Below are 26,835 nucleotides of genomic sequence, written 5' to 3' on the forward strand. Positions count from 1 at the left end.
GGGCATTGGTGGCTTTGACGTCCATCCACAGGACAAAGCTAAGCCTCACTCACAATGGTGTATCAGGGTAATTAAATGTAGAATACAATCAGCTGAAAATCAGTGTAGGCATAGCCTGGCAGCTAGACCTGGAGAAGTAGTGTAGCTGTATTGTGCCCACTGTTCAGTTTATCTCATCCAATAGGCTGATATCCCTGACCTCTTGCTATGTCAACTTCCCCTCATTCTTCTCTCTGTATTCTAAGCTCCCTTTCATCATCTACCATTTAAACTAAAATGTATTATTGCCCGTATCAGACATCTGAGCTGTGATTCTAAAAAGTTGCATTCCCTTCGTTTTACGTGCCAGCAGGGAAAAGAGGGTAAATTTCTTATATCCCCCTCTTCTAAAATGACTACGGAATTTATGTGTTAAAAATGAGGGGAGTGTAGCATCTGGGCACTTCAGTACTAGGTGATGAAATTCTGCTGTTGATGAGAATTTCTCGTGGAATGGTTTCGCGACACAGGGCAAATTCCCATACGTTAACACGTAAGAATTGAGGACGATCCCTGCAACTGCCTTCTGTGCGTAAGCGTATGTGTGACTGTGCGCACATGGCTGTAACGCATGCTGCATGTTTGAGTTTGTGACAGAGGGAAAATTTTCATACGTTAACACATGAAAATAGAAGACGATCGTGCCACTGCGTGAGTTGGTCATTACGCGCTGCATGGCTGTGCTGTGCATGTGTGCAAGCATGATATGGTTGCAGTGGTGTAGAGCTCAACCTGGAGCCGAGTGAAAATTTGCTATTGAAAAGTTGTAAAAAGTTTACATTGTTATAATCTATGCTACTGCTCAAGATGCCTGAAAGGGGTAATAATAATGACATGGACTGGCTTCTTTCGAGGGATATGACATTAATTGCCCTCACTAGAATTGTACTGCCCTCATCTTCAACTCAGACAATACAATTCTATTTCAGGCAATAAAAGTTGTATCTCCCTCAAGGCCAGTCCATATCACATTAGTGTTTTACCTCCCTTGTCTTTCTCTGTACCTTTCTCCCTTACACTTTGTCTGCATATGCCTCAAAACGTTCTTGTTGTCTCAAATATGCTAGAAACTAACAATTTATGCAAAGCTTCATTATTTCCAGAAATGAAGGAGCTGCATTGCTGAAAACCATATAGGATACTGATTCTCAGTCCCCATATTCACTGTTCCAAGTTTCTAAACACTAACATTTTGGCTGGATTTTGAAAGAATCCAGATGCTCTTCATGTATCAATTCTTATTCTTTTAAAATTTGAAATGTTCTTTTGAAAGTTAGCAAAAGTGAAGATATGTCTCATGACATCATTTTCTGTAAAAATAAAAGTCTATGTATCATCTTAATCATGCACGAGAAATCTTCTAATAACGTAATTTCTAAACGTATTCTAAACTGGAAAAAGCCATGTTTTCAATACCTTTCTAAGAATGTCCTATTTGTGTAAAAAGTTTGTATGTTTGTGTTCTGTGTGTGGATATGTGTATATATTTGTGTGTTTGTGTATGTGTGCACATATGTGGTTTTCAGCAAATTCTTATCATTTATGCTGGGTTAGAATTAAGTATAAGTCCATCTGATTATTCACATAGACAAAGATATGTTTGTCAGTATTTATAAATGTGGAAATTTTTGTGCAAGTAATTTTTTTCTTTTTTCTGCTCAGCCAGGTAAGATGAATTTGACATGTTTTTAAAGGACAAGTCCACCTTCATATACATGTGGATTGAGTGAATGCAACAATATTAGTAGATCACATCAGTGAAAGATTGGGGAAAATTGGACAATCTGTTCAAAAGTTATGAACTTTTAAAGTATCTGCGCAGTCACTTTTGGATGAGAAGACTACTACAGTGAATGATGTCACATGCATACAACGATATAAAGAAAATAAAAAGAGAAATTCACATAACTTCACTTTTGGAATAAAGTGCACATTTCTTCAACTTGTTACTGACATGTATATGTTAAGGGTAATATCATTCCCCCTGCCTTCTGAAAGAGAGAAGTCAAGTGTTCTTTTGTTATGCGAGAAAAGTGAAAATATGTTGAATTTTCTTTATTCTTTCTTTATATCATTGTACACATGTGACATCACAAGCTATAGTAGTCTTCTCATCCAGTCTTGAGTGAGCAGATAACTTTTGAACTGATTGTCCGATTTTCCTCAAACTCTCACTGACGTGTTCTACTAATATTGCTGCATTCACTCAACCCACATGTCTATGAAGGTGAACTTGTCCTTTAACTTTGCGGCACCAAGACATTAAATAGTGTTAACTTACGACAAGCAAAAATATTTGTGAACTTTTATTTTCACGCTAGTTTCTCACGTGACATGTGTGACAATTCATTTCAAATAGCAACATTTCATTATTGGAACTTCAGAGTTTCTCCCAAAAATACTACTGTACTGGACTCAAAGATGTTATGAATCTTTACGAAGACCACGGACTAGAAAGAGTAGAGCTATCTGGATGACAAAAGCACTGACAAATGACGGTGAAGGCATTCATAACAAATTACTCCAACTTTGTCTACATCTCCGACAGCGTGTACCTTTCTACCGTATCTTTGGAGTAGTTTGCTTCATTACACTCAGAATGGTAGTCAAACGTCTAGACAGAGTCAGACTTGGCATAAGTCAGCCTTCACCTTGTGATTTGATATATCTCTCTCTCTCTCATCACCATCATACCAATCGTTCATAATACTTCATGGTTCGATTACTCATCTCTCTGGTCTGTTCAACCACTCATCATTTTATCACTAATGCACCATCCAACAGACACATTAAGAATTTACTATTGCTCTAATGTCCTGTCATCCTTCTACCAGTTATCTAATTGACAAGGTTGATGTGATGGGTGTTCTTTTTTTTTTTTAAAGAGTACTTTCAGAGAATCAATTGCAAAATCATTTACGAAATGTCAACCATTGCATGTATGTATTACCAACTCCTGTAGTCCTGACCAATATTCTGCCAGCATCAACTTGTGTGGGTGATTATCACTAATTCTATTGGTATTCCGCTTCATTCAAGAATGATGTTGATGGTGAAATTGGTATAAATACTGCATCATGATGTCACAGTCCCTCCCACCACGCCATCACAGCTCCATCAAACCATCTATCACATCGACAGCCACCAATCATGATTAGCTTTAGATGTCACATCAACATCCGTCCTCCCAGGACCATCGTCACCCCGCTTCATCATTCGCACCCAGAGTGTGTGTTAAAGGGCCTTGATTGCCTACCTTACATCCTTCACACGAGTGTATACCATAATGAAAGCCAGTCGATGTATCTCCACACACCATGCATTTGATGAGCTCGTTCAGTTCATCTGTACGGAAGGAAATGCGAGAAAAACAAAAGCGAAATTAAGCACAATGTTGAAATCCATCACGGAAAGTAAAATTCAATATAATCACAAATGAATGGATGTGTCACAGGTTGACTACAAACAAATCATAAAAGAACATTTATCAACCACTCTGTATGACAAACACACTGAAATTTGTGGTTCTTGCGAGTTCACATGGGTTTGCAAATGCTTTTGATTGGCGATCAAACATCAAACATTGATAAAAGTTTCCCTGGGTATTGATGATTGCAACCCTCAGAAATGTGTTTAAAAGTGTTACACATTTTCACTTTACTGTTCAAGGGACTTTGGACGGTGTGCACAATGCTATAGGCTTTTCTGTGCCAATCAGTACTCACAGCACATAAAGGGTTACAAATATAAATTACTGTATAAGTCGTTATTATCACGACGGTTTAATTTTCGTGAATTTCGCGAAACAGTGTTGGACTGCAAATTTAACAACACGCGAAAGTGTGTCGCCATGCGCTAGGGTGATAATGCACTTAATACGATGGCATGTGTCAATTTGCGAAAACACATCTCGCACAAATGTCCGTTATCTCCTCACCCACTAAAATGTATGTACGGAAAAATAACTGCTTATACACTACAATACAAGACAATATTTAAATCCCATTTTTAAAGGCATTATGTTTGAAACATTCAAAAAAACTCTTGGAGGAGCAAGGTCTATTTTTGTACCTCACAAATCTAAAATGTACCAATCAGGAGTGAGAGATCAGGGGGACATTTCATGAAGCGTTTTGTCAGACAAATTTGTCAGACAAATTTGCTCTCAGACAATCAGATGAAAGAATTTCAGTAGCTTATAACAGTTTGTCAGAGAAAAAAAAATCTGCCAAATCGCTTCATGAAACGATCCAAGGCTGAGATGGGACTAGAATTCCTCCGTGGGCAGTACAGTCTCTCCAGCTTCTCATGGTGTTCATACTCTGTCCCACATACTGAAATGAGTGTTGGTTTGATGAACCCCTGTTCTGTCTCTTCAGCACATATCGATTGCTTCTGGATATCAGAAAGTGCAGTACATGTTTCAGATAGCACCTACTTCTTCATATCAATATCCACTCTTATTATATCAAGAGTGTAAATTATGAAAACAAACTTTCCAGTTCATGGACATTTGAACTGAATAACAAACTCCTACATAAAGAGCAACATGTGAGATGTACAATCTTCTTCTACTTTTTTTTTTGGGGGGGGGAGGGGGGGGGGCGACTGATATGTATAACAGATCACCATACATATGTTAATGAGCAAATATGGCATTTGTCATCAGTGCATCTGCAATTATGTACAAGTAATTCAATGTATATTTAACAGAGAGAACATGGTGACAGAAAGCTCTCATAATCACTAAAACAGACATTTTGGCCTAAAGAGTATCTATAGTAACCTTCAGGTATCATGACTTCAGAGAAGCAATTGACATTTGTGTGTGAGAGAGAAAAAGGGTTCATCAAACCAACACAGAGCTGTCTGAAATGTGCTGATGTATTCATCAATTATACATAGCTGCAGACATTACCTCACCAAAACAGGCCTAGTAGTATCAGATCCTGAATTGATGAGATTTAAACATCAAACTTGTCGACACACAACAGTTTGGGAATCTCTTCTATGCCATGGTTATCACAAAATTGCTGATAAAACATATCCTGGGCGCTGCAATGTATCAAACCCTATCAGTTGTCAGAAATGCAGGCATTACGATAACTACTGTGTGACTATTACTGACCGATGACTTCGGTGAATGTCATACACAGGAAAGGAATACATATCAACATCCAACAAAGACAGAACAACAACCTATCACATCATGTAACAAAGAATACTAGTCCCATGTCAAAAACAAAACAAAACAAAATAAAACAACTTCACTACTGTATGCCTTCTCTCTGGGTTTCATCACTTTCGATGAAATTCTCAAGAACAGAAATGTCCTTGCCCAGTGCAGAGCAATTTTTTTTTTCTAGAACTGTCATAGTAATGTATCTGCTGCCATCTAGAGGCCAGTAATTGATTAATACAGGGTTTGTCCAGCCAATATGCACATGTATATAATATACATTTCATGTTTCAAATCAAGTACAGAAACACTTAGTAACAAAGACAGATGGCGCTAATCTGTACCCACCATTATACAGTTATTTTGCTTATCAAACCTGATGTTACGATACAAGGTTCATTTTCAGTGCATGGAAAGTTGAGCTTAATTTTATGTGCAGATACAGAGATATTTGATAAAAGTAAACAGAAACATGCCATGTTACTCAGTGTTTCATCTCCAGAGTTTACATATTTCTGTTTCTCAGATCAAAATACAAATATGTCTCCATTTTGAATGACACAACTCATATCTACTTACATGGAAATTTTTAGCATGTACACTGTTTTAGCATCTAGTAATATGAGAAATCCTGTTATAACTTTAGATGACTCAAAATCAAAATAAATATTCTGCAATGAGAAATAGGCAAAACCTATAAAATACATAGATAGTACTCATAAGTTCTTCACAAACCTATAGATATTGAAATATCAACAAAACCACAGTGCATATCTATCATCTATCTATCTATCTATCTATCTATCTATCTATCTATCTATCTATCTATCTATCTATATACATATATACACAGATACATGTATATATAATATATCCTTTTATATCTCTCCCCTCTCTCTCTTTCTACATGTAAATTGTACAACATATTTTTTCTTTGGCACTTCATTCATGGTATTTTGTTTCCTTCCACGCAGATACATGAGAACCCTCCAGGCAAAACCGAGTGGTCTGAATTTTGCTCCTGTCTGCACTGACCAGTGCAGTGTGACATGCTGAGGGAGAGAAGAGGACAGGGGAGACGACTAGTTCTGCAGATCTCTATAGGGATCATAAGAGTGAAGAAGTCAAAATATTACTATCATTTTATCCTTTGGACAGACAGTGAGTAGCTGCATCATTTAATTCTATCAAGTCATGACCTGCCAAGAATGAAATATAAGGCTCTCTCTCTCTCTCTCTCTTTAAGACATCACACAACAAGGCATATGTGGGTATGATAGAGTTAATATTTCTACATGCAAGGTCTCAATGACTGGAGCACAGGTAAATCAAAAGAGACCGCAAAAACCACTCAACTTTTCCTGCGAGGTCAACTTGTCTGCTATGTTTGTTGCATGTACCTACTCACTACGATCACCATTTTGTCTGAATTTTTCTACACAGCTTTATACTCCGACAGCATGTGAGAATCATGATGCTTGCCATTAGTATTGTGGTTATCATACTACATGAGAATGCTTGCCCTCCATAGTCCCACCCCAATCGGATTATGTTAGCATGCCACTCTCCTCAATGAATTTTCCAGACCCTTGTGTGTAGAGGCCATTCTCCTTGCAATCTGTATTTTCATTTTGAACTCCTTTTGCTCAGCATGAAGGGCATTGCCACTGCTCCATTAGTCCCTACCCCTGTATGTACTCAACAGGTGTTTTGGGATAGAGTGCAGCTGAAAGTGGATCACTCTCGCAGTTAGATAACTCTGAGGAAAAAAAAATACCGGACTCAGATCCCACGACGAAAACGCATACAGTGTACATAACATATTGCATCCAGCTTGACAACCAATCACATACCACAGACTTTCATATCAGACATAAAAACACAAAAACAAAGAGCAGTCAAGTGAGTTTAAAAAGAAAATCTACAATGCAAGCCAACATGTGGCATACACAGCTTTATGTGCCAGGGAAGAATATGCCTTGTATTCATCCCTCCAAACTATCTTTAGCTCTATCTACATCTGTGGAAACATTCAGCATTTAGAATACATCAGGCTAGTGAAAATCAGCAGGTTCATCCTGAATGGTCACAATGTTTCCCAAACATTTGAGGTGACACATTTAGGTGGAAAATCACGCCCCAAATATCAAATCGTGTATTTCCATGGAATACTAGCTGTCTCCTCCACAGCAATATGTCATTAAGTGATCAGCATTTGTAACACCTACGATGCCTCTCTTCATATACCCTATCAATACTTCTTCACTGCATGGTGATAGAAATCAATGACATTCACTCCTTCACAAGAACACAGTTGAGCACAGTGTACACCCATGACCACAAAACACAAGAAATGATAGGAAAAAAAAAAATAATGAGCCCAAATATCAGTTTATTCACATTGTAAGCAAACTTCTGTCATATCAAAATAAATGAATTCATCCTCTTGGAAAATATACATATTCCAACATTTGGTGCAGACATCATATTTTACACTGCTACAAAGGAACATTGTGGATGTGGGCTTAAGATGAACTTGCAAAATTAATGGATGGTCATACTCTTATGTCTTTAAAAGAAAATAAATGATCCCAACTGGTAATTCATCACCAAACCACGGTCCACTGTTAATGCCAGGGTGTGATTAACCTAGAGTGGTGTAATCCTCATCAGTGTGCGGCTTGATGACTGAATGATGGGACTTTAATGGGTTGGGACCCACTGAACCTACAGACCACCTGTATGCTGATGCCATACCATCACTCTCTAGCAGTCAAGGCAAAGAGATCCCAGAGAGGCCGGGTATGGCAAAACTGAAATCATTTTTCTCCAGAGTACACCTCAGGGATTCCAGACAAAAAAAAAAAAAGAGAGCACATAAGCTCTACTCTTCTCCACGATGTTGAGTCTATATTCTTCCACCATGCCCTCTGCAGAGGTCATTCCTCTTGCACTGTCACGCTGTATGTATGTGAAAAGATCAGAGGGTCACCACGAAGTGTTGATTTTCACAGCCCACTGAATGCCTGCAATAAGGTTTGGGCACCAAGGCAAACAGCCCCTTTCTTCTCTCCCCCCTGGTACTCCAGATGAAATGTGGATTAGTCTGTTTTGCCCCCAGACAGACAGAAAGAGTGGGCACCAAGTTCACCTCCCACCATCTCCCCCCATATGGTGGTGCTACTGTAGCGGCTTTCTTGAAAAGCTCTGCTTTTTGAGGACACTGTACTGGTTTCACACTTGCCTCCAGATTCCAAACAATGCTACTTTAACTACTTACAACTATTACCTTCACTAGTACTGCACAGGGCACAAGCACTTTTGTTTGAAATCTAATGCCTCTTTTGATCAGACATGATTTTCTGTACCTGAAAACAGAATCATAAATACTGTTTCCTATGTGTATAACATGACATTTCACAGCGCTTTGTTTCCAGTGGAAAGTCGCTATAAAATATGAACTGTTATTACTATTATCATCATTAAAATGCCCTCATCTATTTTGCCTACACACAGACACATCATATTTTGTCCCTTTTGTAGAGCATTACTAGAGTATTTGATCATTTTGTTATGGGGTCAATGTGTGATAATGACAATAATATGACATCATGAAATCCATATAGGGTTTAACTGCTCATATGTTTCTAAGCTACTAAAAAGAAGATGATTTTTTTCCCCCTGAACTGTTAATTTTCACTGCAATCAAATTTAAATGTATGAAGTTTTCTGCACTGAACACATTACAAATGAAACCGCTGATAATCTATGACACACTGATTGATACAGTTTTGTCTTTAAATTCAAAGTATCTAGTTAGAATAGAAATGCGTGCTAATCCAGATATATACTGGGAGAAAAACTTACAAATGATTAAAGACCCGGACGCAAAGTGACGGACAAACAAATCATGTTGCCATTCTTTGAGTTCTAACTCATCTACCAACGTGTCACCTTCAGACCAGGATATCTACAGCAGGAAGTGCACTGTAGGAAACTACATACTATGAGGGAGTATTCTGATCTCTCATTACTGACCACATTATACCAGCACTTTCTCTGTGTAATGATACGGATGCACTCATAGCTGTTACCACGTACATTCTTTGAATCAATAGATTAGGTGTACATTTGTTGTTCTCCTGCTGGTGTGTAATTCCACTACGTGTAAGTTTTTCGTGAAAATGGGGGGGGGGGCAGGATGGGAGGGAGGGGCAGAAAACATAGATTATTTCCTTTTCTAGTAGTTGGACATGGAAGAAAGGAAAGCAGATTGCAGGAGGTTTTTTTTTTCCTCTCTCTCTTCTCACAAAGTTTTTGCACTGGAGGAAATAATGAAAAGTACATTACCGGTCAGATCCAAATTAAAATTAAAAAAAAAAAAAAATGTTTTGCGAACGAGGTGACAAAAGTGCAATCATAACATTCTCCACGCAATCGTGTTTACATAATTCGTCGTACGGACAAGCGTTGGTTTACAGAACAGAAACAATGAGTACTGAGTCAGTCATAATAGGCTGCATCTATCTTACGTGAGAGAGAAAGAATCATGTGTTAAAACGCATATCAAATGGCATTTATGAACATGGTTTGAAACGCAATTCTTGGAGTGCTGCGTTTATCACACCACTATGCAATTGCTATTCGTGTGTTGTCACTGTGCAGCTGCTTTGCACTGTTCGACCTGGAAGTAAGGTTAACTGCGTACCATCAAACATGCCTCATCATTCACACACAAATAATGGGTAGAAAACACAACCGGAAACAGCTGAGAGCTGACCTTGAGATATAAACGTGTTTCAAAATAGCACTGCGTTTATCTACTCACAGAAAGGCGATCGTGGTCTCAAATGCATTTGAAACGCCCTTTGAATGGCATTTCAAATTGGCATTTCTAAATGTGTTTGAAAACACGGTTGCCTTTATTTAACCATTGCCTGAAACGCATCTAGGGTCGTGATTCTGCCTCAGACAATTTTTAGATAAATGCACCCATAAAATCATAAAATCATAGATAAACATTGCAAGGCTACAAAATTACGTTCTGCACATCTCTGTAAAACTTGACATAGAGCAAAAATTTTGCACATGAAGTGAAGAGAGATTATAGATGTAGATCATCTGGTTTAATCTTCTTGAATATAAACATTAGGCCCTACACCTCTAGCACATTGACATTGAAACCGACACATTGTGCATTCTTGTCACAATTATTATGCACTTTTAGCACGTACTAAAACACAAGTAAAATGTTGACTGTTTCATCACAGATATTCACATGACTGTCCTGACATAATGCTGTAATATGAAACAATGTTCACGGTCAATGTCAAGGCTTGTCCAGCTTTGATACTTTTGTCCTTTATCTAGGCACAGCGGAAATAGTACAGTGACCTTGACAATGAACAGGGAACTGAAGGTCTCTTACACACATTGCACGTATTCGACCAAAGCCCGTGTGCAGCTGCGCCCAGTGAGCATGAATAAATTGCCTTTGCAAAATGTTGTCATAAAAACACTGATGACAATTGAAGCAATGTTCCACTTCCAGTACGATCTGGTCCATTCTAATGCTACTTCCTAAGGGATCTTTCTTTTTCCCAAGTTTGCAGTCGTCTTTTCAAGTATGTTCAGCATCAATGACTATACTGCTGATACAGACAACTAATTTATTCATATGAGCTAATAACAGCACGTTTCAGGAATGGAGCATGCTCCTCTATTTTGTAGTCCAGCTATTGGCATTCATCACAAGAAAAAATCCTGGTGAGCCAAGCATGCTATTAGCTCACTTACCACTTGACATGAACATGAGGAACACAACTTGTTCAATCTGTCCCTAAGGGGTCATAGGGGCAAAATGTTCTCACCCCACTCAATCCAGGTATGAAATGTATCATTCAATCAAGCAATGATTATGACAGTCTTACATTCTCTTGAATCTTTTTTAAGTGCCATTCAACCCCCCTACCCACCTCCCCCAAAAAAAAAAAAACAACAACAAACAAACAAAAATACTGGATGTGTCTAGAGGGACATGGTCTTGCTTACACAACCAGTTAACTGCCAGCAATGGTCTTCAATGATCTCTGAATCATAAACTTTTCAAAACATGACATAATTTTTCGATTGAAGAGCAGTTGAAAACAGCCAAACAGAAAGTTGTAATTTTCATGAAAGTAAAGGCCTTTATTAAAGGCATAATTTACCATTTGCAGATGTAACGAAAACCCAGCATTAGTGCTTTAAAATAGTTCTAAAATGTGAGTTTGGGATAGAAACAACCACTGTCAAAATTTGAATCGGTAAAATCGATGTTAAGTATTGTTAAATATACAAAATTTGAATAATATTATAATAAAAATGTTTCCATACTTAACCGTCTACAGTTACGGTTTATTGAGAAAAACACAGATATCTCCTTATATTTCAGGCTTCATCACCAAAACTTTATATGATAGGATGTTTTGTGGTACAACAGACCTACACATATGCATTATATGTCATATCTTGAAAATATCTTAAATCACTGCTCCCAAAGGTAAACAGGACCTTTAATTTCGTTGAAAGGAATACGAAAAGACCTCCACATTTCAATATGCACCTATATGTAGCTCATACCTGAATATTCACATCATATTTTCATGAGGACCTATTCAGTTTTAAATTACCTCAGTTACAAGTCAAGAAGGTTGAGAGAAGGTTGATTGCAAAGGTTGTATATAGTAGCACATGGAATGATTCATACATTTATAAGCAAGATGAGAAAGCCACAGCCACAAAGAGAAATAATCCAAGATTTTCAATTTTTTTGACTACCATTACATTATATGTTTTATTCAGTTTTATCTTGTTCTCTTGCTTTTTTTTTTCCGAGGGTGCCATAAATCTTGTATAACCTTTGTTAGTAGATACCACTCACTTCTTTTATAGAATGTCATGAATATTGCAAATGAGTTTGCTACTGGAATTATATTCCTTGTGCCCCTTAGGCAAGAGAAATAATGAGACAGGTCTAGTCTAGCACATACAAGATGGTGATCGATCTAACAATCTACTCTTACTCGGTCACCAAATGCTGAAAATAGGTGATATGAGTTGTAGATGGGCTCTTCCAGAAATAATACTTAACTCACATAGATTAATCTATTTAAGACAACTAACACAAATTTCTTTAATACATTCATATCTATGAAAAAAGAAAGAAAGCACAAAACAGTATGTTACTCTTTTTCCCCCAAAGTGCTCAAGGATGTTGTATTAAGATATCGAGATGGATACTAACCTTTAGGGCACCAGAAGCTAAAAGACTTTTGGTTTTAAAGACAACAATACAAAAAAATACATTTATATACAATGTAGTGCACTTAAATGCTATTAAGTTGTTTCAAAGTATTCTATATCATATCATAATCTATAGTGCAGTGATATGTGTATATGTATGTCTGCTTAATTTCTGTTTGAATTATACATGCCCAAAACAATTACAAACTTAGAAACAAAAAGAACTCATCAAAATTAATATATTATCAAAAATTAAAACAAAACAGAGGTACAATTGATGAAAATGATCACTTTTTATTACTGACAGGTTTGATACCTCTAGCATTACAAAGATTTTCCTGGATATATTTCATTGTAATGATAATATATTCACCTGTCATTATGGTATAAATTTAAATGATTTTACACATGACATTATACACCTTGTAACTTACTTGGAAAGACCTTCTGTTCCTTACATCATCTGGTGCCAATGAGCCTCTTCTGGAAAATTTTGAACCCCCCCCCCCAAAAAAAAAAAAAAAAAAAAAAATTGATGCTCTCTCCAGCAGAAAAGAGAAAAAAATCTGAAATCTTAAATGCCTACTGATGTGACATACAAAAGACAAACATACTAGTTCATCAGGAGTCTATGGAATGTGATTTCTGCACTTCAGCTTTACAATACAATTATCTGAAAAACAATTATACAGTTTATGGTACCATTATACTTTCTTCAAGCTTGACTAATGTCATCACCTTCTGTGTTTTAATTACAAATTCGAAGGATATAGATGTCATGATAACAATGATTTGTGGAGATGAACTTGAATAGGAAGGCACCACTAATACTGCAAGTCTCTACCTGTATGTGTTTTAGCAATCACGATAACCTGTGTAATTGATGCTAAGTGAACAATTTCACAATCTCAGCATGACATTTGTTAATGGATTAATTTGGTGAAGAATACAGATAATGCATCATATCACCAAAGGACACTCATAAAGGTAAATGCAACGGGCACATTAATGAGTGTTGATTACCAAACACTCTGCACACTACAATACTTTTCACATTCCTAATTGGCAATGGAAGTATACAGGCAAGTGCTGTTCACTGCACCGACAAGCAGGGCCTGCTCTGCACTGCCTGGCACAACACAACGCAAGGCAGAGGTGACACACAGATCTGACATTACCTGCTGGCAAGTACGACTTCATCCTGGCCACTAACATGTCAGCCCCCTCGTGGTGAGCAGCCCGGCCAAGGCGGCAGGCAGCGGCAGCGAGCGATGAATGGCCGTAGAGGCGGCTCCGCAGCTCACAATGCCTTACTCAGACTCACACGTGTGCCAAAATCCCCCGGGGCCTTCTCTGATCTCCCTCTTCATTCATCCAGTTGTGTGTAGGTACGGTCGGCACGGTAGTAATAGGGCAATCCAGATATTTGGTTATAGTGGGGCCGGTGGTCGGAGGTGGGGCAGGGGATAGGCATAAGCGAAGATTTGTCCCCCTTTTTTTCCCCCTTTTCTTCCTTAATTTCTTTACAGGGGATTGTGATCAGACGAGGGCAAGTGTAAAGAATGCTGGTTTTCTTCCTAATGTTGTGAGTGAGTAGACAACGGGCTGTATGTCATCTTTAAAGATGCAGACAGTATAGAGAGATGGCACACGACTGAGTAGACTTTGTATCCTCCTTGGTTCTGAAAGTCCTTGGGTAGGTAAATGCTCTTTGGCGGGATGAAAAGACTATTTCCAATCATTCACAAAATGTCATGCACACATGGCCAGGTCTTTGTGGAGCAACAAACACTGAGCTCGTGGCTCCGGCGATTAGCCCGACGAAGAAAAGCATTCAGTGGACAAATGCATAGAATGCGCTGGCAGCATTGAAATGATATCCTTTGGCCGAGGAGATAGAGGAGAGCATAACTCAAAGGCACACAACAGACTGAGGAGAAATCAATTTGCGTCGTTGCTGAGATATCGCCGCTATATATCCATTGACAAGAAATCTGGATATATGTGCATAAGGATGAGCCGAACGTGGTGAATGTCCAAGCCTGCTAACACGCCGTCACCATGCGAGCGAGAATCGAGGACAAATCCATTGCGGTCACGAACCCTGCTGGACTAATGTTAACACACTAGTTTAGCCTGCCGGAGAATTTTAAAACCCTTCCGTCAGTACAAAAGTGATGAGAGTGAATGGAAGGAAGACGGAGAGGGAGAGCGAGAGAGAGAAGCCAGAAGAGAGAAGGAGAGAAAAAGGGAGAGATGGAGAGATAGAGAGACAGAAGCGATGATGGAGAAACGTGCAGTCAGTGGAGAACCTACGACCAGACACACACACACACACACACACACACACATACAAACACATACACACTTGGGCAGTTGCGTTTAGGCTTCACGCGGCGTGTGTTATCACATTTGTCTTTCATAGGCAGCACGGACGGGCTTGACATTGCTGGGTTGTTGCACTTGTTATTTCGTGTCCTTGTGTGGGAGCCAGACAACTCTACAATTTGGTTTCTTGCTGCATTGGGCAAAATATCTCACTCAGCGGTCTGCAGAAAAGCTGGGGTAGAGTACATTAGGTGAATATGTGGACTTTTGCCAATTTGTCATTCATCGGTGAGAACTTCATGGATATCTTCACTCTGTGGATCTCCGTGTCAATGATTATGACATGTGAAAAGTTGTGACAGAGCTTATGATGCAAGTTTCGGTTCATTGTTTAATAATAGGCATTAAATCAATATTATGCAGCAGTTGAAATACATACTTAAAATACTCCTTGTCACTCACCTTTTCAGGCATAACATTCCATTTGACTGATTGTCCATCAAACCAATGGCTAATCATGGGTCAACGCACTTCTACCATGGTGAAAGTGGTAGAAGCAGACATTTAAGTTTGCTTTACAGTTGCTTGAATGGGCATACCATTGTGAAAGGAGCTAAAAAGCATCACACGCTTCAGGATTGACTGTTTTCACATTCCAATTCATTGTCTTTCTATATAATGCCTGATGTGATTCAAACCAATTACCCATCTCGCACTCATTGCATGGGAATGCCCTGTTAATCGCTGCACTTATTCAGTGGCAGAAAACGACAGCCGTGTAAATTCAATGGTATGTTTACTGTTGCAGTAACATCTGGCCAACTCAGTATGGTGAATATGGATTTGATGCGACCAAATCTATGAAAGCTCGATGTGAGCCATTGAAATTGGGACAAGAAATCTGTCTATGCACTCTTCTGATTTGATGACACTTTGATTTAATACTGTGACATATATTTGATATAAGAAAACATTTAATACTTAACCAGCATATGTTACACGCATGATGATATGACATTTTCCTTAGATCAATATCATAAGAGTGAAGGAAAAACTAGAAGTCACTTCTGTAACCAAATGCTTTACATGCATATAGAAATACAACCCACTAAAGGGCATATTGATTACTACATCACAGATCTATTTCAGGATTCAGAATGGTATTGTGCATTAATGACATATCTACACAATATAACATATTATTGCTACATCAAAATCATACTGAACGAGATATGAAACTCGTCACGCTGACGAGTTAGGTGATACGCTTGGGGTCATCAGGTGTCGGTCATCTGTGATCGACAAAGAAAAGAATGTGATATAGGCACCTTGAAGTTATATTGAGCGTGCATGCAAAACCGTTTTTCTAACCACTCGGCCACGGGACATCCCCGGAAATGGTAAGGCAAAAAAGAAATGTATAGATATTACAGGGGGAAAAAGTCAATGCCCACTCAACAATCGTAGCCGCGTGAACATGTATTGCATTGCTAGACGGAAATGCGGCCTTGTAACGACTGATGTCGCTATGCCATTTCTGGCAACTTGGGAAAAATACGCGCCGTAGACATAAAGCCTATAATCGGCTGGTTTTCATACCTTGCCTTTAATCACAATTTTCAGTGTGATGACGTCATCAAAGTACAAAACAATGACATGGTCTTGAAAGACAATTGTTCAAAGTACAACACCTCCGTCGTCGTCATTACATACTATGATCGGTTTGACAAAGTCAGCCTGCAAAATTTTGCAGCAGTCGAAGCAATGTGGTCTCCAACACAAAAAAGAGGGATATGGTGTGTGTCTGTGTGTCTGTGTGTGTGTGTATAGGTGCGTTTATATACGAACGTGATTTCTACATGGACGAATATGTAATACAAAATTGAAGAAAAAAAGTAAAATAGCAAAGTATTTTGTTTCGTGATCTTGTGGGGTTCGAACCCGCAACCTCACGTCTCTGAGACGTCGCCTTTAACCACTTGGCCATACGTCTCGGCGAGAAAATATGAGGAGCGTAAACTTATGTATGTGAAAGATGAATCGGGAATCGTTTTGTCCACATTCCATTCTCATTTTCAGTTTTAAACTGCAAAATTGTCAACCTGATAATGAGATTTCAAAAAATAAAATGCATGATTACTGAAGCTTATTGTCTCAGCTACAACATACTAAAGTTTCAGAGGAAATGAAGCAAAATCAGCTGAGATAAAGGTGCTTAAACGTTGTCAAGTCAATGCATGGTTTTAAAAAAAATCACCTCCCATAGACATAACACGTAAACTTGTCCGATTTTGCATCTTTACCTTTAATCACAATTTAAGGTAAGATGACGTCATCAAATTTCAAAACCATGACATGGACTTGAAAGACAAATGTTCAAAGTACAACATATCTGAATTTGGGATAATATTGAGCTTAAACAACAGAGATACGAGCAAATGAATGTCAGAAACAGTACCTCAAAAAAATTAATTCCACTTTTTTGATTTCAGATGATGATATGATGACGTCATAATGTAATTATGGAAATATTAATACTTGAAACGTTATTTCCAATTCATATGCTTTTGTAATATGCAATAAAAACATAGGGTAACCAGACGTTTTAAAGAGCTATGGCGAAATAAACAAAGACATGTTTTTCGCTATATTTGCACAAAGACGCGCACACAAAATTTCAACTTTGACGCCAACGCATTCCTTTGTTATAGGTCAAAATTGATCGGAAATCAATGGATATTGTTACTTAATGTATCAGGAATCCAAATCTGTCAAAAAATGTGCATTTTCAGTTTGCTTACGCGCACTACGCGCGAAAATGTGCGGACGGACGCGAACGCGCGAAACGCTTAAAATTGTCTGAAACTTCGAGATTTCCCATTGGTAAGTTGTTTTGAGCCTTTTAAAAGTTTGACGCGCGCGTACGCGCGCGTAATAATGTCTTAGGTAATTAGCATTAAAATGTATGATAGAGCGTGACCTGAACTTAATGTCCGCCGAAAATGATACAGACATGACCTTTAGATATGAAGTTATGATCGATCATGTAACATGGTCCGAAAATCACAAAATGGCGCCTAGATGACGTCATAGATATGTTACTGTCATGAAAACCTTATTGTGGCTAGATTTTGTCATGAGACATGTTCCCTGAAAATGTCATGTTATTCCGTAATGTCATTCTTGAGATATTGATGACACAAAATTGTCCAGAAAGAAAGAAGAATAAAAAGAAATAAAGAGAGATTTTGACAATCACAATAGGTGATACGCTGATAGCGTATCACCTAAAAAGCGTAGTCCTAGCATTTATACCTGAATCAACTTGCAAGCCACCAGAAGACTTTAAGATACTGAAAGCCAGAGATTAACTTTATTTGATATCGTCACTGCTCTCACGTTCTCTCTGTCTTTCTAGCAGGGAATGAGATAGTTCATCTGTCATTTTCTTGGAGGAAGGTGGGGCGGACGAGGTGATAGGAGTCTTATCTTATTGTACTTATTGGAAAGGTCACTATCAGCGAAGCCTGCACAAACATGTACATATCTTCCATAGATCATGAGCAAAAAGTACAGAGTTACCCATGCTCTATCGCTCAGTGGACTCTGCTCTGGAAGGATGGGAGGACGGGATACAATTCTCGCAAGACTCCCAACATGTCAAGATAATAGCTCATCCCTAAACACTCTTCACCCTCTACTGGGCAGGTACATTCTGTTTCTTCCACAGAGGTGGAGGTGGGGGGGGGGGGAGGGGGAGGGGGATGAGGGAAGACCAGTTCATCATGAATCGCAGTCCAGCGTGTTGTTTTTCCCTTACAGCAAGAACATCAGGTTTCTTACTTCCAGGGACATGCTTCATGGAAGAATTGCAATACTTTCAAGGCTTGCATGACCCCTGGTCTTTTGTACTTTCCATACTTCATTCATAATTATCAAATCTTATGTATTACATGTTTGTATGCATGTTTACTGTCCTCTGTTTGTTATGTACAAAGGTTATGTTTTTAAATGACACAGAATAACGTTCAAAGTACTTGCAATATATTGTAATTAGCAAGGTAAGAAGCAAGACAAAAAACCTACAAAGATTTTACTTGCTGGTTTGTATGTTGTAATCATGGCAAGGGAGAATTATCTTGATGCTCTCATCAGACAAACCCAAGATGAACCATTCCACAGGTGGTCATCTAGACTACCATTTGATGACCATCAACAAGTTGAGAATATTTGCTGACCCATTAGTCAAACAGCAGTGACAATGGATCTTCATCCATGCATCACACTTATTTTTGTTTTCTATTCACATAATTACTTATCTTAAAAAATGAGCTGCCACAATCAAAAGGTAAAATCAAATCTTAAAGTCTAAAGAGACACCATACACCACAGCCAACAAATTATCTTCATTTCTGACAAGACACACAACGATTGATGAATGCTTACTCCCTGGAACAACCCTTTGAATCATACTTGCCAAAAATCAATCTTTATTGATAATGGTGATAAATTCATGCATAACCTATGAATATATCAAAAAAAAAAACAAATAACAAAGATGATCTATAAATACTTTAAAATCCCTCTACTGTCTGGAAAAAATACTCAAATTCCTCATACCTTTATAACAGACATATGACATAGTTTCGCCAGGAAATGAAGGAAGTAAGAAACATGAATTCTAACTCCCTACCATCTCACAGAAATTTGAATCCCATCTCATATCACTTTGCAAAAGGAAAACAAAATTTGAAATGCCTTGATAAAAGTTGTTGCTTTTTGCTTTGGTTTCATGCAGCATCTTCTGGTTGTTTCTTCATAAGCCCACTTTTCCTATCTTTCTTTTGATATATATTTCATTAATTTATGATTTTCTCTAGTGAATGAAACTGACACGCGCATATAAAGATTCCATGATCAGTTGGGAATACAGCAGGGGATAGTCTCTTCCAAGACTAGCACATTTCTTGCGTTTGGCAGAATATTGCTCATGGATTACTAGCTCACAGTCTGTGAGTCAGGCTAGAGCGCAACATACAAGCTGTACACATGACGCTTCCAATGACCTTACTGCATCCATTTTTTCTTCTTTCATTTGGTATTTTACTCCTTTTTTTATGGGGGAGGGGGAGGGGGGTAAATCGGGAAAGGAGAGCCACAGCTAGCTGACTTCTGACTATTTACGAGCCAGGCAGTAATATGTTTCTCTTTTCACTCCATAAACGAAAAGCCCTTGAACTCCCGGGAGCAGATAGCTTACTGCCGACAAGTGGTCATCAATCAGAGGTAGACAGCCTAATGACAATCTGAAGCAGAAGAGATCTCTTTTGATACTTTCAGATCAAGAGATTTATCGGGTCTATGTCACATTCAGCATTTAACTACCAGGCGGTAATAGTGTAAAATCGTGCAAATACAAACTGTACATTTATCAAAACAAAAGGCTGCGGCACCATCCAAAAGAGGACTCCTGCGTACCCAGGGAAATTCAAAACCTGGATTCAGCAAATCAGTTGATCTATTCTGCCTGAGAAGAACTGGTTTTAAACAGATATGGCAAGTGGCCATGCTATCAACATAAACTAAAGTCCATATTTATCTCTTATGATATGTACTGCATATGAGAGAATATGAACAATAGGTGGGAAATCAAATGAAAGTACATAAACAAGGCACACCATAACTATATTATATGATGCCATATTAGATTTTTTTCAAAGGCACGGGAAGTGAATGTTCTGTACATGAATGGAGTGTCTGTCACACACTAAACCTATGTATAGTCATTTATGAACACATTACCAGTGTAATCAATTTTGGCAAGTAGGAAATTTCAAGTAAAAAACACTGCATCAGCAGTCACTTTTGTCTTCATCTAATTCAATCTCTTTTTCTTCTCCTCTGCTTCCATTCCTGATGTCTTACTAGTCTGTAGATTTACAGGGGGGCTGTCACACTTCACTCAACACATTGAGGTATTTCTGAAAGGAAAATATCCACAGCAGACAATTGGTTTCTCTGCCTCTAGCATATATTTCTAAACTTCATCCAGAAATTCTGAACATGACTTCAATAGCATACTGAGTAAAATGAAATTAAAAGAAATAATGCCTCTGGCGACACTTCGTGGCGGAGGCATAAAAAGAAGAAAGTTGAGCAGAGAGTCTTTAATCATCTGTACTCGTTTAATAAAAAAACTAACTTATAATTTTCCCCTAATGTATTCCTCATATGCACACAAGAGCGCAAATTTATCTTGAAGATTCAATGCATGTGATATTGTTGTATGGCAACCTCTTGTATTCTCATTTTCTTAATAAGATGCAAGTTGTACAAAATTGATCTGACATCATATACAGAATATGAAATCACAGCGTGGTGCACACTGGACCTTAGAATCCCATCGACCACCTCACTATCTCTCTGGATATCACAAGATTTATGGTCAGAGCTGCACAAAGCTCTGATCTGTCTGCCTGATTTTATACTGGCACTTGACCCAAATTTTTCCTAATTTTTTCCACTTTCCATCCAAGCTAGCCAGACTCCATTTCACAGGCGGCAAAGGACACACTCAACCTCTGCAGCTTGATCTGATATGATTTGATTTACAGTCCAAGATACATCCCCACCCAACCTGAAGATTCACCACAAGTACTTCATCCTCAGACTCTTACTTAATGAGACCACAAACTACTTGATTCATTCATCTTCTGGCCTGATAATGATTTACGCCATTTCTAAGACAGTACATCCGAGAAATTTCCCATTCATACGGCCATCAAACAATCAGGAAACCACAAAGCTAATTAGTACGGACCCCACTGCACTGAGCCCAGCTGGGAATTTGAGCACTAATTACGTGTCAACTTGTCAACACACTGGACTCAGCAAAATTGTTTGTGAATCCATTTAATTTCTAGACAGAGTTCAGCTAAGCACAAATCTCCACAAAACATTACAAAAGAAGCTGCCTTCTACTGTAGTGAAAAGAATTAAACAAGAATTATGCATGCTACAGTATAAAATGCTACTAGTCATTCCAAGATGGTAAAAAGGATAAATCAAAATAGGACAGGTAAATGTTAGGCTTTGTCTACTAGTTCTAAACACAGCTTAAGGCTTGAATTGACAATGATATGCTTTTTCAAAAATTGAGCAACACATGGAAGAAACCAAACTATCAAAAGATAAGTGGCTGATACCTGGGGCCCTTTGTGACATCAGTGACATTAGTAATCGATTATTGAGTCCAATGAACATATGAATCTGCCATAAAACAGGCTGTTAACCCGTTGAGGACGGTTTGATTTTGCTACAACATGCATTTCCCGTAGACACCTGCCCGAGTATACTCGGGACTCGTCCTCAATGGGTTAAATGAAATGATACATGGGAAAGATTCTACTTCATTCTCTGCATCATTTTCAAATAGATGAGGACAAAGACAAAGAAGCTTCATCTTCGCACTTGATCAATATTTTTAACCCGTTGAGGATGAGTCCCAAGTATACTCGGGCAAACGTTTACATGGGAATGCGTGTTTAAGCAAAATCAAACCGTCCTCATCGGGCTAATGGCACATATATTTCACAATATACTTTATGATTCATACTGCATTACCTACATGTGAAGAGTTTGTTCGCAAAAACCAGTAAGTCCATTTTTGAAGATTTTGAAGTACGGTCTCTGTCATAAAGTACAAAATAATACCTTTTAAATGATATATTGGTCACTACATAAAAAGGTACACTTTTGAAGTTATGGTCAAAAGAAGCAAAACATTTCTTATTATTCTCTTTATTTTTCTTGACCTTTAATCGCAAATATCTCCATTTGGCAAATATGGACTTATCGGTTTTTGCAAACAAACTCTTCATGTATTTCTCACAAATTGATTAAGCAATGTGTAACATATGCTTTATATTTGTGTTTTGTTTCACCCTTTTGTTGGATGGAAATATATGACCACTGAACTGAACTGAAAGATAAGGCATCTACATTGTATGTCTAAGGAATTTACAGCTTTTGTTTATACCTTGCTATCAGAGAAGCAAGGCGGCTTTAGTACACTGAACTTAAAATACCCTTCTTACAGTTACTCAACACTTCTCAGAAACACTGGTAGGTGACACCAAGTGTTGATGGCAATACTTTTGGTAATACCATTCCACTTACATCAGCTCCTCTTTTTACCCAAGACTTCTCTGAAACACTGGTAGGTGATACTATGTGCTGATGGCAATACTTTTGGTAATACCATTTGACCTACAGCCCCTTTTGGATCAGATCACTATCCAACAGTATTCTCTTATGACTACAGTCTAGTCACCTCTGCCAAGGAAGTTATTATTTTTTTTTTTTGTGGCATTTGCTCATCTGTTTGTTTGTCTGTCTGTCTGTTTGCAAAATAACTCAAAAAGGTGTAAACAGCTTTGGATGAAACTTACAGGAAAAGTCGATGATGACACAAGGGACAGATGATTACATTTTGGTAGTGATCCGCATAACTGTCTGGTTCCAGGACACATTTTTAAGTTGTTGTTGTTGTTGTAAGGATTATCATAGGCAAATCCCACGGAATTCAAGCTGCACATATGTGAGGCGTACATACACACGCGCACTGAGCATTCGCTCAAAGCGCAGCATGCAGTAGTAAGCTGTTGATGAGGTAGACTCTGAGACACCACAGAAAGGCTTCTTTATCATTGGGAAATAAGGGTGATTTTCAGCATGTGTGTGTAGGTAGAAAATGAGCTGTTTGGTGGGGAGGTCTGAGTTCTTCCTGAGTGCTTTTCTAGTTGACAAATGAAATATTGGACAACTCACATGTTCTCCAAATCTATCATTTTTCCGGCTGGCACATTCAAGGGCATTAACCTACACTCAACTCTGAATCTGTCCTATTTTGACACTTATGAATGTGGGGGTGGAGGTTAGCAGACACCATCAATAATAACCAATGTGATCTTAACCACTTCACATTATGAGGCCTTGACATTACCTTATGGCACACAACACCACAAGCTGCACCATTTAGGTCAAATATGAACTCCCATCCATCTGCCTTCTGCATTTCAAACAATACAGTGTCCTCCCATTATAACGAACACAGTTACAACAAAATTTCTGTAACAATGAAGTAAAACTTCGACCGCAATGTCATTCACTCAGTGCTTTTTTATTGTTTATTTGTTCGGTTATAACCATATTTCGATATAACGAAAGAAAACTGCTGGTCACGAGGACTTTGTTATAATGGGAGTCCGCTGTAATGGTAAACATAACTGTATTTGCAATGCTGATACTGGTTGGTGCAAGTTTAGTTCAGATCCCCCATGGGGGGGGGGGGGGGGACTTGATGTAGAACTAACAGTAACAAAGACACTAACATACAAACTCTTCATATTGCTCTAATCATGCAATCATATTGACCCTATATACGTCATCAACAAAATATCCACAAAATGTCTGTACCTATTTTGTTCTGCTCACTACATGGATATCAGATCAGAGCAGAAAGCGAATCGTGAACACGACCACTGAACGGAATGGGTGGTGCATATATACTTGTTTTAACCTTACTGATCAAACTGGATTATTAGAGATTGTAGAGCGAAGTGGTGCAACTCGAAGAAAGTTCAGCTGTCAAAAAGAGACAGAGAGCAGAGGGTGTGAAGGCAGAGGAATGAGAAGAGACAGCCCACCTCCACCAGCTCCCCTCCATTCCGCGGCTAAATTAAATGGAGGAATCACGGATGTCTGCCAGGATTAATCCATAAATGCGCAACAATGATCGGGCAAATGGATTGGAATTTAATGAAAATGGTGGCCAACATGACCATAAATGTGTGCTGTCAATGATAAGTGTCACTGCTGGTGTTTGTCGAACAAATGGATCTTGACCGCACAGATGATGTTGCTTTCTACATTTGTCAAGGTTAATGGACGCGAATGCCGTTGCTGTATGTGTGTTTAAACTTCTCCCCATATGCAGCAGGTCTTTTTCTTTCTTTTATCTGCCTTATGCAGGAAAGGTATGAGAGTGGAAGCGATACAGAGCCAGTCCTGCATCTTTCAAGCTGTCCATTATGCTGATTGCCAAAAGTGAATGCATAACAACTATATCACAAATATGATCTGTACACATGACCTCCCGGACATGGGCTGCAGTAAATATGAAAAATAAATTTGAGGGGCCACAAACTGAAATGTTCTTATTTATCAAGATAATGCACGTACCGTGGACCCTTATCTAAATCCAGCTCTCGCAATACATGCACAGGCATGCATGCCTGGCATTTCTGCGTTGCGCTCATTGAATTAAAAGTCAAGACGACAGGTTGTAATATTCTGTGATATGGATGGGTACTTTTGACCGAGGGACAAGGATGAAGCTGACACATCACATTTAGGCTTTCTGCAAGTTCCCTGCGACAATATACATGCCTTGAAATATACTACCAAATATCAAGCCAAGCGCCAAGGATAGTTCCTGGACAACACTGACGATATTCAGCCATCTTACTTTGGTTACAGGTAGCTCAAGGCCTACTGTATACCCTCCGCAGAAAAGTTGGGATTTGAATGAGAAGAGAGGGCTTCTGCTAAAAAGAAAAAAAAAAGAAAGAAAAAGCTCTTTGCCTGACATTTTCTCAACCAATCTCCTTAGAATGTTGTTGGTTCAGGGCAAGTTGACACATTGCGTTGTTCTGCCGAGAAGAGGGAATTCTGGACGAGATGTAATTTACTGCCCAAATATTTGTGCTATGAGTTACAGGCAAGTCGCCAGCGCACGCCCCTATTGGCGTTAGCTAGATTGGACGTGAAAGCAGATACAAAACTAACATTATGGGTGTTTTGGGTGCAGAAATATGTAAATGAAACAAGAGAATAAGAGGGACTGGTTGCGTGTTTAGGGGGGTAAGAGGCGAGCATGCATGGTGGGGGGAGGGGGAGCAAGTTTGAAAATCAGAGCTCTATGTGCGCATCAATTAGTTAAGAAATTGTCTATTGACAGAGCAGGATAAGGTTAAGGTCTGTTGAGGAGAAAGTAGTGTGACCCGATCTCAAGAAAGGGAAACACTTGATGGATGGAGAAAAGGATGGAGGGGTGGGGGTGGGGGAAGGGGGAGCAGGTTTCAGGGCAGGCTGTTTAATAAGGAAAGACATTCACTACCATAGTACAGCAACAGGCTTTAATATCACAGGTGGAAGGGGGTACTTCTCTGAGAAATCAAAAAATGGCATGAAATTAATAGCAAAGCTGCTCGCTGTGGTGGAGAGACGACGTTTCACATTGTGGCAATTATTTCTCTCGCCTTGCTTGCACATCTCCCTATGCAGTTTTGGCCCTTCCCTCTACGGCTGCCTACATACTGCTCATAGTCAGTAACACTGCCTCTCAACCATCCTACAGCTCTCTACACAACATGCTCCTTCATCATGAATCAATGCACATGGCCCTGAAAAGGGTTCATGAACTCCTTTTGGGGAAAAAAAAGAAACAAACAAATTCCATAAAAATTTCCTGATTATGAGATTTGGGCCTCATTGAGACCAGACATTATTGTATTGTGGTGTTTTTTACAAATTTCCCTGACAAATTAATGTCGTTAAATCTTACATTACATCGCTAAATTGTATGTTCAAACAGTGACTGCTACACGTGGCCTCTACATCAGTCAACCTTGCCCGCAAATGTAGCAAAGAGAATCATCACGCACGATCTACCGAGGAGATATTCTTGTTGTAATAAAGACTTTTATTTCCCATTTTTAAAGACATTAAGGCAATTTGACACAATTACGGGGTGCAAACAGTTCCTTTTCAACATCGATTTCACATAGAGGAAAATATCCGTACAGCATTACACGTTGCAATCCTGAGGACATTTGCACTTTTAAACATTCTAATTCTTCACATCAAAATAAAAGGCTTACACTTGATCCTTTTCATCACATCAGGCAAACTGTGCCCGCCGATCTAGACCCCGAGGTACGACG

The 26,835-nt window shown here is 38.7% G+C and overlaps 1 pseudogene; it reads right to left on the reverse strand.

The window, feature by feature from the left end:
- Window positions 1-26,835, reverse strand: part of LOC139717033 (uncharacterized) — a 350,657-nt pseudogene that overhangs the window by 31,113 nt on the left and 292,709 nt on the right.

The sequence above is a fragment of the Diadema antillarum genome, unplaced genomic scaffold, assembly GCF_040938485.1.
Source record: "Diadema antillarum isolate AM-2024a unplaced genomic scaffold, OU_Dant_1.0 scf00000071, whole genome shotgun sequence".
Lineage (NCBI taxonomy): Eukaryota > Metazoa > Echinodermata > Echinoidea > Diadematoida > Diadematidae > Diadema > Diadema antillarum.